Source organism: Petromyzon marinus, chromosome 49 (genome assembly GCF_048934315.1).
Source record: "Petromyzon marinus isolate PM22_M1 ecotype Great Lakes invasive population chromosome 49, UKy_Petmar_22M1.pri1.0, whole genome shotgun sequence".
Lineage (NCBI taxonomy): Eukaryota > Metazoa > Chordata > Hyperoartia > Petromyzontiformes > Petromyzontidae > Petromyzon > Petromyzon marinus.
Window position 1 is genome coordinate 503,170 of NC_133715.1, and position 13,202 is coordinate 516,371.

Below are 13,202 nucleotides of genomic sequence, written 5' to 3' on the forward strand. Positions count from 1 at the left end.
AGTTCGTTTTAGTTGCATTTTCACAAAGCATTTATCGAAAGAAACATACTGCTTTTCAAATCGGCATCATACTCACGATCGCCCACAATGAAAATAATCTTAAAAATGCTAATATAGGGCAAAATCAGTGTCAGATAATGGAAGTCAGAGGATTGAGATTAAAGATGTGAAACAATTGTGACAGTTGAATGGATTTAATAATTCACAAATCAACAGATCATTCAGTGTTAAAAACAAATCCGGTAACAAATAGAAGAAATTAATGCAAACAAAACATTAAAACTCCCATATATTGTGGGAGTCACTGATAAAATGTCTAGATTTGGCACGGAAAAAAATGTACAATTCCTAACCCTTTCCGACTCCGAGATGTCTCTAAGTTTCAGGGTGAGTACCGTTCATGCTGAATCTCGGAAATGCGCAAGCGTTTCAGCGTTAATTTTATTTAGGAAGGTGTAGCGCTGCTGTTTTTAAAGACATTCCACTCACCACAGAGAACCGTAGCGACACAACCGCATTCATTGATACAGTGAGGGAAAAAAGTATTTGATCCCCTGCTGATTGTGTACGTTTGCCCACTGACAAAGAAATGATCAGTCTATAATTTTAATGGTAGGTTTATTTGAACAGTGAGAGACAGAATAACAACATCAAAATCCAGAAAAACGCATGTCAAAAATGTTATAAATTGATTTGCATTTTAATGAGGTAAATAAGTATTTGACCCCTCTGCAAAACATGACTTAGTACTTGGTGGAAAAACCCTTGTTGGCAATAACAGAGGTCAGACGTTTCTTGTAGTTGGCCACCAGGTTTGCACACATCTCAGGAGGGATTTTGTCCCACTCCTCTTTGCAGATCTTCTCCAAGTCATTAAAGCTTCGAGGCTGACGTTTGGCAACGTGAACCTGCAGCTCCCTCCACAGATTTTCTATGGGATTAAGTTCTGGAGACTGGCTAGGCCACTCCAGGACCTTAATGTGCTTCTTATTGAGCCACTCCTTTGTTGCCTTGGCCGTGTGTTTTGGATCATTGTCATGCTGGAAAAAACCATCCACGACCCATTTTCAATGCCCTGGCTGAGGGAAGGAGGTTCTCACCCAAGATTTGACGGTACATGGCCCCGTCCATCGTCCTTTTGATGCGGTGACATTGTCCTGTCCGCTTAGCAGAAAAACACCCCCAAAGCATAATGTTTCCACCTCCATGTTTGACGGTGGGGATGGTGTTCTTGGGGTCATAGTCAGCATTCCTCCTCCTCCAAACACGGCGAGTTGAGTTGATGCCAAAGAGCTCCATTTGGTCTCATCTGACCACAACACTTTCACCCAGTTGTCCTCTGAATCATTCAGATGTTCAATGGCAAACTTCAGACGGGCATGTATATGTGCTTTCTTGAGCAGGGGGACCTTGCGGGCGCTGCAGGATTTCAGTCCTTCACGGCGTAGTGTGTTACCAATTGTTTTCTTGTGACTATGATCCCAACTGCCTTGAGATCATTGACAAGATCCTCCCGTGTAGTTCTGGGCTGATTCCTCACCGTTCTCATGATCATTGCAACTCCACGAGGTGAGATCTTGCATGGAGCCCCAGGCCGAGGGAGATTGACAGTTCTTTTGTGTTTCTTCCATTTGCGAATAATCACACCAACTGTTGTCACCTTCTCACCAAGCTGCTTGGCAATGGTCTTGTATCCCATTACAGCCTTGTGTAGGTCTACAATCTTGTCTCTGACATCATTGGAGAGCTCTTTGGTCTTGGCCATGGTGGAGAGTTTGGAATCTGATTGATTGCTTCTGTGGACAGGTGTCTTATACAGGTAACAAGGTGAGATTAGGAGCACTCTCTTTAAGAGTGTGCTCCTAATATCAGCTTGTTACCTGTGTAGTGGAGTAAAAGATACGCATGGGTAAATTGGCCATATACAGTACATACAGACATACAAGCAGTGTGGGTCACATAAGGTCGAGCAGGTGGTGGAGTCACGGGTGGCGTAAACAAACCGAAGTAATTAAGGGAGTCATGGCACGAGGGCTGTGATTGGTCGAGAGGCTGTTAGCGTTAAGTGGCGGCGTCACGAAGTCTGGACCGTTGGACAGGTGCGAGCTGGCGGAAAAATGCCAGCGAGACACGTGGCAATTAATTAAGGCTGATTGGAAAGGGGATAAAACGCTAGGTGATTTGGACGGGGAGTTGAGTTGTTGTTGGGGAGTCGCTGGCGAGAGGTGGAGAGAGCAGCGAGAGATGCGAAGAGGAGAGCCGGCAAATGTTAGGGAAGAATAGATTGAGAGCCGAACCCAAAGGACAGTAAATAGCGATAGGGAGAGTTAGCGTTAGCAGAGGGGTAGTTACGGGAGAGATAGGTACAGGGAGAGTTATAGATAGACAAGTCACTGTGTGTGAAGAGGTAGACGAGTCACTGTGTGTGAATAGATAGACAAGTCACTGTGTGTGCGGAGATAGATAAAGTCACTGCGTATGAAGAGATAGACGAGTCACTGTGTGTGAGGAGATAGAGAGAGAACCACTGTGTGTGGGAAGACAAGGAGTATGAGCGGACGGTGCTGAGGGGAATCGAGTGTTCGAGTTGGCGGAGCGCGGAGAGGAGAAATTATAGTGTGTGCGGAACGATGGAAATAAAAGTGACGGTGGAAGAAAGGCGGTTGTCGTCCGAGTAAATTCACGGCACTACATTTGGTGTCAGAAAAAGTACGGAACACGCCACGATGTCAAAAAAGCGGTAAAGAAAACAAATGTGCCAGTGGACTCGGGCGGCGACAGCGACAACGACAATGTACAGCCCGGCTAGATGGCCGGCAGTACTCCGGACAGGGACAGCGGTTCGGGTGGTGCTTAAGGCCCGGGATCGCCAGAGGATTGGCGAGTCCTCATGACCCAGTGGGAGGCCAGGATGGAGACGTTGTCGGAGGAGTTCCGGAACTTCTTGACGGAGAACCGCATTCAACTATCCGTACCGGGTCTACCGCCGGAGGTTGCCGCTCAGCTGGAGCGGTTGGAAGATTCTGACGACGAAGACGACCAGTCGGCGGGACCGCCACGACGGCTACACGTACAACGATTTGAGGCCAAAGTGAGAGATTGGACGGCGTTCATACGAAGATTCGGTGCGGCTTACGAGTCCTTGAATTGGACGGAGAGTGCCGCATTACGAGCACTGCCAACGGCATTGTATGATGACTCCTTGGCGACTTTTAACGGACTCCCTGCCGCTGTCAGAAAAACATTGGACGGTGCTATTGCATCAATGAGGAAAGTCTACGAGCCATGGTCGGTCGCCAAACGTCGATTTCAACAGAGGAAACGGGAGGCCACGGAGTCCCCCCTGTCATTCCGCAGCGCCTTGCTGGCCCTCGCCTAGGTTGCGTACCCGGCGATGGACTAGGAGGGCTGGGACTCCCTGCTGCAAGAGAAGATGCTACAGCTGGCGAAGCAGCTAACAGTCGTCTTGTTGCTCCCGGACAAGGATGATGACGACGACGTGTCGTTGCTGATCGCCAGGAACATACAAGTCAACCTTGACATACAAGACGAGCCAGCGGCGGCGGTGGCGCAGCCGTCGCTGACGACCCCTGCCGGGGCCGGGAGCACGGTGGCGGTGGTGGTGGACGAGACGCCGCCGATGGCAGCGGCGGCCGGGGTGTCGACCGGAGAACGACAGCGTCGTCCCGGGGTATATGGAGACAGCGTGCATCGGACATGCTACGAGTGCGGGCGGAGGGGTCATCTCGCCCGCGACTGCTGGAGACGGAGAGGTGGTCCTCCATGGGCGCCGAACAACTACAGCGGGCGGTTCCCCCAAGACCAAGGATCCCGGGTGAGTCGAGATGCATTCAAAAAGAAGGCCGCCCTATCCACATCACTCATCCGCGTCATCTCACCCGTATTCATCGGGTTCGGATAGTACGCATGGCCGGGATACGTGGGGTGCGTTGGTACATCGTGTGTTGCGGGCCGCGCCGGGATCGTCGGATGTGATGGCATGCATTCAAGGTGTTATGGTACGGGTTATTGTAGATACCGGGGCGTCGGCGACTCTCATTTCGTTGCAAACTTTTCGGTCGCTGCCGACGTCGCCTGGATCGTTGGGGCCAGTGGAAGGGCCATGCGTAGCGGCAAACGGGGGTAGTTTGGGCATTATGGGCTGCGTGGTTGCGACAATTCAAATTGGGGAGGTGATTGTGACGAGAAGTGTTTTGGTTTCAATGGCCTTGGCGGTACCGTGTTTGTTGGCCACGGATTTCTTGCAAAAGATGCCAATTAAGATTTCAGTGGAAAAAGGTTGTTTGGAATTACTGTCGGGGAGATGTATGAAATTTTTGGGGACGCCTTCGAAATTTGCGGTGGCGAACGCTGTGGTGCAGGCCGTGGTGAGCCGCACCGTCCGCGTCCCGCCTGCATCGCAAATATTGGTACTGCTACGGTTAAAGAAGGAATTGCCTTGGGATGAGCTGCAGGAGGGAGTGCTGTTGACACCCTCAAATGCTGTATCGAGAATGCCCACTGTGGTAGGGGCTTTGACCATAATACCAACATATTGCGATCCTTTCATTCAAATTGTAAACGCGGGGCACGAAGAGGTTGTTATTCAAGGGGGCACTACGTTGGCACACGCAACGGGTGCGCCGGGTCCAGAAACAAAAACATGTTTTGCTACGGGACAGGATGAAATGTTGTCAAGGGAGGAGGACGATCCGGAATGGTTAAGGGATCTTTACAAACAAAACCCAGAGTTATCGCCTGTGCAACGGTCGAGTTTGCATGCATTGCTAGTGGAATTTAAAGATGTGTTCAGTTCAGGGAAATACGACGCGAGTCGAACGACGTTGTTGCAGCATCGTATTGACACGGGAAACGCACCCCCGATCAGGTTAAATTCGCATCGTGTAGGTCCTCTTGAGAAAGAATGTATTCGGCGATCTGTTGCTGAAATGCTAGAGCAAGATATTATCACCCCATCGTCCAGCCCGTGGGGAGCTCCTATTGTCCTCGTTAAAAAAGTGATGGAACCATGCGATTTTGTGTTGACTATCGGAAATTGAATAAAGTTTCGGTGGCGGAAGCGTACCCGCTTCCACGAATTGATGATTCACTGGACGCCCTGTCCGGCGCCAGAATCTTTTCGACCCTCGATCTGTTGTCGGGCTTTTGGCAATTGCCCCTGGACAAGGAGTCAAGACCTAAAACGGCATTTCGGACACCACAAGGATTGTATCAATTTAACGTGCTCCCGATGGGGCGACCTTCCAGCGATTAATGGAACTCGTGTTGTCGGGCCTGCAGTGGGAGTCATGCTTGATATATCTAGATGATGTGATTGTTTTCAGTAGGAATTTCGATGAACATTTGCAACGACTGCGCGCCGTTTTTGGCAGAGTGCGGCGCGCCGGATTGAAATTTAAACCACAGAAGTGCCAATTGTTAAGAACATCGGTGAAGTATTTGGGGCATGTCGTTAGCGCGTCAGGAGTGGCCACTGATCCGGAAAAGACGAGTTGTGTGCGAACATGGCCAGTGCCGAAAACAGCAGGGGAAGCTTTGTGGGCTTTGCGTCGTATTATCGGCGGTTTGTTAAGGATTTGGCACGATTGCTCGACCATTGCATACGCTGACCGGGAAAGGTGTGACGTTTCAATGGGGGATTGCAGAACAAAAATCGTTCGAAGCGTTGCGGGCCATACTGGTGGACGCACCGCCGTTGGGATACCCGGATTTTACGAAGCGATTATACTTGACACGGATGCCTGTGATACGGGCATAGGCGCGGTTTTGTCACAAATGGTTGATGGCGTCGAGAGAGTGGTGGCATATGGCAGCCAGGTGTTATCGCCGGCGGAGCAAAAATACTGTGTGACACGTAGGGAATTGTTGGCGATTGTCCATTTTGTTCGGCAGTACCGACCGTATCTGTACGGCAGGGAATTTTTGATCCGCACTGATCACGCGGCACTGCAGTACTCGCTGCGCGTGGATCAGCCGTCGGGGCAGATGGCTCGCTGGCTTGAGACCCTCCAGGAGTACTCTTTCACGATCCAGCATAGGAAAGGAACGCGCCATGTAAACGTGGATGCTTTGTCGAGGTTGCCGCGACCGGCTGAGACGTGTCGGTGCGCAGAGGGCTCGCTGCGTTGCGGCCCGCCGCTGCAGGAGGTTCCGCAAACGGTCGCTGCAGCGGGTTCGGGGGTGCCAGGGATAATCCCTGGAGCAGAAATTGGATTGTTGGGGTTGTCATTGAAACAGTGGAAGCAACTGCAGGTAGAAGATTTCTCGCTGACCAGGATGAGGCTGAGGCTGTGTGCCTCTCGTTCAAGGGGATCGGAGGATCGCCCATTTTTGATGTTGACGGAGGGGTTGCTTGTTCGCTGGGATGTGGAAGCACAAAAATGTTGTATTGTTGTCCCGAGGGTGTTGCGGGGGAAACTGATTAACGAGATACATGAGAAATTGATGCATTTGGGGGAGAAGAAGACCGCGTTGACAGTGGGGAATGAATTTTACTGGCCGGGAATGTTTAACGATGTGAAACAGCATGTAAAAGCGTGCCAGGAATATGCGCGGAGAAAAGCGCCGGCACGACCATATTGTGTCCCATTGCAATCGATTCAAGTTTCGAGAGTGAACGAAATTGTGGCACTAGATATTTTGGGTCCGTTCCCCGTCACCCCCCGAGGGTACAAATATTTGCTCGTCGGGGTGGAATACTTAACTCGTTGGCCGATGGCATGGCCGCTAGTAGACCAGTCAGCGACGTCGATCGCTGAGGCTTTCTAAAGGATACGTATTAGATAAGGGGGGCCCGGAACAATTGCTTACTGACCAAGGCAGAAATTTTTCATCAAAATTGATTAAAGACGTGTGTGACTCGCTGGGGACCAAAAGATCTGGACGTCCCCGTACCACCCGCAGACTGACGGGATGGTCGAGCGGCTGCATAGGACGCTGACGTCCATGCTTTGTCACCAAGTAAACACCGCTCAAGATGATTGTGACCTGCATGTTGCAGCGACGCTGGCCGCGTATAGATTGGCCCCGCATGCCTCAACGGGGTACTCGCCATTTTTTCTGATGTATGGACGGGAACCAGAAGCGCCGGCTATTGTTAAATTGGGGATTCTAAAACGGGAGAAATCTACGACGGTGCCTGCTCTGATGCAGGTGGCTTTAGACCGTCTGAGGGAAGACCGGGAGGCTGCATTGAAATATACGGCACGACGACAAGCCGCTAACAAAAGATTGTACGGCAGGCAGCGGCCACGAGAGCCGTGGAGTGTTGGAGATAAAGCCTGGTTGCACTGCCCCATGGTGCCGGTGGGAACGTCCCCGAAGTTTCACCGCCCCTGGCAGGGGCCTGTTGATATTGTGGAGGTTTTACGGGATCAGAGTGTGCAAATACAATTCGGTCGTCGGACATGGATTGTTCACCCATCGCGCCTGAAGAAATTTGTGTTACCATATGACGCGTCATCCCCCATCCGAGAGTGGCCTGTATTGGATGTGTCCGACGAACCTGTGGGGAGGTCACAAGTGCGCGTGTCCCAGAGATCTGCCCCCTGTGTGCCTGCAGGATCGCCCCTTTTGGGCAGGGTTGCTGACCGGACGCCGATTGAACGGCCACAGATCCGGACCAATGGCTGTCCCGACCGTGAACGACGGACAGCCCCGCCAGCGGAGTGTCGCTGGGACAGGGATGGGCGCAGGGTGGAGCCCAGGAGCGCCCCTCATTGGCGAGACGAGCGAGGCCCTCCCTTACCCCAGGGTGTCCCGTGCAGGGGAGATGGGCCGGCAGCGGGAACCCGTTCCAGGAGGAATACAATACGTTGACTTTGGGGGGGTTTGGGAATTCTGTATAAAGGTGTTGTGTGAGTGTCGTTGTGTGGTGCGTGTCGGGTGGTTGTGCAAAATGGTTATGTGTTGCGAATGCGTTGTGTATATATGTTATCATCGTTCCGTCCGCTTCACTCCACTACTCCAATTCGAGTATATCGTAGCCGGGGACGGCTAGGTTCTTTCATCACGGAGGGGGGGGGGGGGGGGTGATGTAGTGGAGTAAAAGATACGCATGGGTAAATTGGCCATATACAGTACATACAGACATACAAGCAGTGTGGGTCACATAAGGTCGAGCAGGTGGTGGAGTCACGGGTGGCGTAAACAAACCGAAGTAATTAAGGAGATTGACAGTTCTTTTGTGTTTCTTCCATTTGCGAATAATCGCACCAACTGTTGTCACCTTCTCACCAAGCTGCTTGGCAATGGTCTTGTATCCCATTACAGCCTTGTGTAGGTCTACAATCTTGTCTCTGACATCATTGGAGAGCTCTTTGGTCTTGGCCATGGTGGAGAGTTTGGAATCTGATTGATTGATTGCTTCTGTGGACAGGTGTCTTTTAAACAGGTAACAAGGTGAGATTAGGAGCACTCTCTTTAAGAGTGTGCTCCTAATATCAGCTTGTTACCTGTGTAGTGGAGTAAAAGATATGCATGGGTAAATTGGCCATATACAGTACATACAGACATAAAATCAGTGTGGGTCACATAAGGTCGAGCAGGTGGTGGAGTCACGGGTGGCGTTAACAAACCGAAGTAATTAAGGGAGTCATGGCACGAGGGCTGTGATTGGTCGAGAGGCTGTTAGCGTTAAGTGGCGGCGTCACGAAGTCTGGACCGTTGGACAGGTGCGAGCTGGCGGAAAAATGCCAGCGAGACACGTGGCAATTAATTAAGGCTGATTGGAAAGGGGATAAAACGCTAGGTGATTTGGACGGGGAGTTGAGTTGTTGTTGGGGAGTCGTTGGCTAGAGGTGGAGAGAGCAGCGAGAGATGCGAAGAGGAGAGCCGGCAAATGTTAGGGAAGAATAGATTGAGAGCCGAACCCAAAGAACAGTAAATAGCGATAGGGAGAGTTAGCGTTAGCAGAGGGGTAGTTACGGGAGAGATAGGTACAGGGAGAGTTATAGATAGACAAGTCACTGTGTGTGCGGAGATAGATAAAATCACTGTGTGTGAGGAGATAGAGAGAGAACCACTGTGTGTGGGAAGACAAGTAGTATGAGCGGACGGTGCTGAGGGGAATTCGAGTGTTCGAGTTGGCGGAGCGCGGAGAGGAGAAATTATAGTGTGTGCGGAACGATGGAAATAAAAGTGACGGTGGAAGAAAGGCGGTTGTCGTCCGAGTAAATTCACGGCACTACACCTGTATAAAAGACACCTGGGAGCCAGAAATCTTTCTGGTTGAGAGGGGGTCAAATACTTATTTCCCTCATTAAAATGCAAATCAATTCATAACATTTTTGACATGCTTTTTTCTGGATTTTTTTGTTATTCTGTCTCTCACTGTTCAAATAAACCTACCATTAAAATTATAGACTGATGATTTCTTTGTCAGTGGGCAAACGTGCAAAATCAGCAGGGGATCAAATACTTTTTTCCCTCACTGTAGGTGGTGCCAAACTGTAATAGCCGGCATCAATCTGAGTCACATGTCCTCCCGGATGGCCTTTTACTGATGATGTACACGTACGCATATGTCATCAGAGTGGGAAATAGTTAACTGGTACCACAGATGAACTGCCAAAACTAACAATAGAAGTTTACTCGATTAATTGTACCTGTGGCAAATGTGTATGCAAATCTTCGGGATGAAATTTTAGCACAACGATAAAAGACCACCACAGGTGTAACGTTATGTCTTGTATAACGTAAAACATCAAACACATTGATTCAGTTTGGTAACATTCGAGGCGAATTAAGGAGCTCGAAGTACAGGAACAAAGATTCCCCCATATAGCCTTAACACTGTTAGTGAACACCTATGAAGGCAGGGACGGCACACGAGGGGGTGGGTGGCCAGCACCACGCCTGCCCGCCTTTGCCTCCCCATTGGCGATATGTACACACTGCACTCGGTATTCAATCGAGGCTCAGTTGACCTAGGGGAAGCCCTGGACCGGCTCAAATAACCGTCACTGGTGTTGGCTGTGAGCAGGAATCAAACTTGGGTCTCTGGATTCATAGTGCAGCTCACACATGCAAGCTTAGGTGGCTTCATTACTCTAAATTCATGCGGACCCTAAAGAGGGAGACAGGTCAGCTATATAGAAGCAATACAAATAAGAAAGTTCAGAGGCAATGAGTAGACACTCCGCGTTGTGTTCTGTCCTCTAGAGAATTGGGCGACTCCACAACAGCTGAGCCCCAGGGTTTTGTGGAACAGCTAAACTTTATTTCAAAGTGTTCTTCAGAAGGGCAGTTGCATATCTGCAACAGCGACCAGACACCCCCTCTGTTACAACACTGCAGCTCAATCTCTTCTAAGGAAGTCCGCCAAAATCTAAATTGGGGGCATTCCCCGTAGTCTCCAGCACACGTGGGGCTCGGGAACCTATCCCTGGTCACCATTACATTCATTTAAAATAAACAATGCACCTGATTGCCTGTAGCTTTTAGCAGAGTGCACATTTATACATATGATTAATCGCAGGTGAGCTCACACTGGCTAAACATGGTAAATTACTTACATGTCCACATGTTTTTCCACATTTGCCTTTGAGAAAGGCAATCATTGACTAGTACCTGCTTGACGAGGGTTATCTCTGAAACTGTCCACACGTTGTTGCTAGTAAGGGAACCAGGCTTACTTATCTTTACTATATGACAATAAAAGTACAATTCAATAAAAGTGCTTCACCTGTTATGGAATCTGCAGTACGTCTGCAGTTAATCGTCTTCACCTTTGTGACTGCTGTGACACGTTGCTGTTGAGGAATTATATCTTGGTCTACTCCGTAGTCAACAAGCCACACTGACACCACCCATGTCCGTGGTGTCACATGGGCTGCCGAGGGACGTCATTAGAGTTTGACAAGGTAATCACCTGGACACTGTCCATCATATTGCACGTCAGCCGAGATGCGCCCGCTGTTGATAGACGCAATGTGCATTCATCAAGGCACCACTCAAAGTTATCTCTGGACTTTAGGGGTCGACGGCTACTGGGAGAGTTCATGAGGCACCCTTCAGCAGCTCTTTTTCGTTCGGCCTTTGACGGCACCTGTTGTATATATTGTGATTAAATATAGTTTTTTATAAATAAGAATAAAATCATTAATAGAGGGGTAGAGCCGTCAACTGATCACCACCTGATGGTAAGTTGAATCTGACGTTTGGGTCACCGACCAGATAGACGTGGAAGGCTCAAACGAATAGTGCGGGTTTTCTGGGAATGGCTGGCAGAAGACCCAGTGCAGAAAGATTTCAACTTCCACCTTCTGGAAAATGTCTCCTGCACTCCCGGGGAGGTCGTGGACATTGAGTCCACGACTTCCCCATTGTCCACGACCTCGATTCTGGATGCAGCTGCGACAAGCTGTGGCTTGAAGGCAGTTGGTGCCTCTCATGGCAGCAACCCTAGAACCCGCTGGTGGACACCAGTGGTGACGGAAGCTGTCAAGTTGAAGGAGCCATTCCGACGTATGCTCCATAAAATGATTGAGAGGTACCGGCTCACCAAGAGGGCGGCAGCTACAGCAGTCGCTGAAGTGAAAGCCCGAGCATGGCAGGAGTTTGGAGAGGCCATGGAGAGGGACTATTGGGCAGCCTCAAATATGTTATGGCAAACCATCCGACACCTTCAACGGGACGTGACCCAGGCTGTCAGTAAGGGTAGTCGAGAGGTGGAAGGAACACTTTGAGGAGCCGCTGAGGTGGACAAGATTCGGCCAGAGTTGTTGAAAGTGCTGGACAGTGTAGAAGTGTCGTAGTTAACACGCCTCTTCAATATTGCATGGAAGGCAGGTACAGTACCTCGGGATTGGCAATCTGGGGTCGTGGTTCCCATTTTTAAACAAGGGGACCAGAGGGTGTGCTCTAACTACAGAGGAATTGCACTCCTCCGCATCCCAGGTAATGCTTATGCCAGAGTGCTGGAGAGGAGCCTCAGATGCAGGAGGAACAATGTGAATTTCGTCATGGTCATGGAACAATGGACCAGCTCTTTTCCCTCTCACAGATGAGGGGTCATCAGAGTATGCGTCTCCAGTCTACCTCTGCTTTGTAGACTTGGAAAAAGCATATGACCGTATTCCCTGCAATGTCTTGTTGGAGGTGCTGCGGGAGTATGATGTACTGGTGTCACTTTTGTGCACTATCTGATACCTTTTCCTGGAGTGAGAGCTGTGTCCGTATTCTTGGTGTTAAATCAAAGTCGTTCACTGTGGGTATTGGACTCCGCCAAGGGTGCGTCTTGTCTACACTCCTGTTAGTGATTTTCATAGACAGGATATCAAGGCGCAGCCGAGGTATGGAGAGTATCCAGTATGGGGCATGGGGGTGTCGTCCTTGCTTTTTGCAGATGACGTTGTCCTCTTTACCTCGTCAATCTGTGATATTCAGCATGCACTTGAATGGTTTGATGCTGAGTGTAAAGCGGCTGAGATGAGAATCAGCACCTCCAAATCTGAGGTCATGGTTCACTCCCTGCAGATGGTGGATTGTTCGCTCTAGGTGAAGGGATATCTTTGACAAGTGATGGTAAGTAGGAGCGGGAGATTGGGCGGCGGATTGATGCGGCATCAGTGAAGCAGAAGCCGATTTCTCGAACAAAGCTTGCAGTTTACAGGTCGATCTACATTCCCACCATCACCTATGGTCATGAAATTTGGGTAATGACCAAAAGGATGAGATTGCGGGTATAAGGGGCCGAATTGAGGTTTCTCCGCAGGGTTGCCGGGCTCACTTTGATGGGGTGAGGAGCTCGGTAATCCGGGAGAGCCTCAGTCGAGCCACTGCTCCTCCAGAGGAGACAGTTGAGGTGGTTCAGATACCTGGTAAGGTTTTACCCAGTATACTCTCCCTGGAACTCTACTGACCACATCCCACTGGACGAAGACCCCGGGGCCAGCTCAGGACACGCTGGCATGACGATGTCGCTCGGCAGGCCTGGGAATGCCCCAGGAAGAACCAGAGTCTGTCGCCCAAGGTAAGGGAGGTCTGGACCGCCAGCCTCAACATGCTGCCGCCGCGACTCACCAGGACAAGCAGATTGAGAAACAAACGAACGAACAAGATTAGTAAAAAAAATATACATATTAATGTATATGTAATTAGGAAGTTAAGTGTAAAGTTATCACGAGTTATTATTATTGGCTTCCGTTGTCTAGGGGCATGTATTATCAATCATGATATCA